The following is a 1982-nucleotide window of genomic DNA, read 5'->3' on the forward strand; positions in this document are numbered from 1 at the left end:
GATATTGATAGGTATCACATTGAATTTGTAGATCACTTTTGGCAGGATTGCCATTTTCAGGATGCTAATCCTCCTAATCCAGGAGCATGGGAGGTTTTTCCATTTGCTTAATTCTACTTACTGCCTGATTAATAAGTGGGCTAAAGACTTAAAGAGAGACTTCTCTGAAGAGGAAACAAGAATGGCCAATAGACACATGAAGAAATGCTCAACTTCTCTAGCCATAAAAAGAAATGCAAATCAAAACAACATTGAAATACCACCTCACCCCAGTTAGAATGGCTAGAATCAAGAACTCTAATAACAACAGATGATGGAGGGGATGTGGACAGAAGGGAACCCTAATGCATTGTTGATGGGAGTTAAACTTGTTCAACCACTTTGGAAAGTAGTATGGAGGTTCCTCAAAAGACTCCACATAGAGCTTCCCTATGACTCAGCAATCCCTTACCCAAATGGTCACAAACAAGACCATACTAAAGCTACCAGCACAACTATGTTTATTGCAGCATTATTTACCATAGCTAAGATAAGGAAACAACCCAGATGTCCCTCAGTAGATGAATGGATCAAGAAAATGTGGTATATATACACAATGTAATGCTATGCCTCCATCAGAAAGAATGACATTGCCCCATTTGTTAGGAAATGGAAAGACTTGGAAAAATTATATTAAGTGCAGTAAGCCAGGCCCAAAGAAACATGGGTCCCATGGTTTCCCTTATTTGCAACAACTAGTATATGTCTGAGATAAGCAGAAAAGGTCAGATAAGTTGACGTTAGGGGAATGAACCCCAAGATGAGGACTCAAATGTTTTTTCTTTCATGTGATTGCTTCTAACATATTTATAAAATGATTTCTTTGCTGCTTTGTATGTCCCTCCCCGACAGTATAACCCCTGCTTTCACTGTATATGATGTTGGCATAATTTGTGGAGGGGAAGGGCAAAAACAAATTGTTTAAATAGGTATTCAGGTGGATCCATTGCAACAATGAGATGTACAAGTCATTATGTCGAAAAAGGAACTTTACAACTTTGCAGGGGAGTGGGTAGGAGTTTGGAGGGGGAGTTGGGAAGGGATGGGAAGGGGAAACAAAGGAGGAGGCAACAATGCTTGATAAGAAATGTACTCATTATCTTGCCCATGTAATTGTAATCCCTCTGTAAGTTATTTTCACAATAAAAAAAATTTAAAAACACAGAGGAAAATAGTTTCGGTGTGAGTGCGTGCATGCATGCGTGCGTGGGTGTGGGTGTGTGCATGTGCATGTGTGTGTGTGTGTGTGTGTGTGTGTGTGTGTGCCAGTACTGGGGCTTGAACTCAAGGCCTAAACCTTGACCCTTAGTTGAGTTGAGTTTTGTTGTTGCGCAAGGCTAGCATTCTACCACTTAAGCCATAGCTTAAATTAAACGGAGCTGAGAGTCTCATGAATTTCACTGCCCTGGCTGGCTTTGAACCTCAGTCCTCAGATCTCAGCCTCCTCAGTAGCTAGGATTACAGGCATGAGCCCGCTGGCGCCCAGCACCTTCTCTGTTTTGCGTTGTTAACGTTGTAGATTTGAAGTGAGGGAAGTTCAGCGCATGGCTGCTGGGCTGCCTAGCTCTGTACCCAGCCTTCTACCAGCCAGGATATCACGAGGGGAAACATGCTGGTGCACAGCTGGTGACCCGTTCTTCGTTTGTTCATCAACATGGCCCAACCTCACGGCGGATTGGAAAAGATGCTACTCCATCACCCCTCCACCCCTAAGAGAGGAGGAGGAGAGTCTGCGGGGGGAAAGGGATCTGGAGGTTTTGAAGAAGATGGAGAGAGGATTCTGAACCTGAGAGGGAGGAGAGCCAGGGCTGCAGGCAGGGATGAGCCTCTGGCCCCAGGGGAAGCAGGATCAGTGGCCAGGAATTGCAGGGGCTGCTCAGCCCTAGAGCAGGGATGGTGAAGGATCAGAGAGCAGCCATCTTGGGCTCTGTGACTTCCACAGT

This window comes from Dipodomys ordii, unplaced genomic scaffold (genome assembly GCF_000151885.1).
Source record: "Dipodomys ordii isolate 6190 unplaced genomic scaffold, Dord_2.0 Scaffold302, whole genome shotgun sequence".
Classification (NCBI taxonomy): Eukaryota; Metazoa; Chordata; class Mammalia; order Rodentia; family Heteromyidae; genus Dipodomys; species Dipodomys ordii.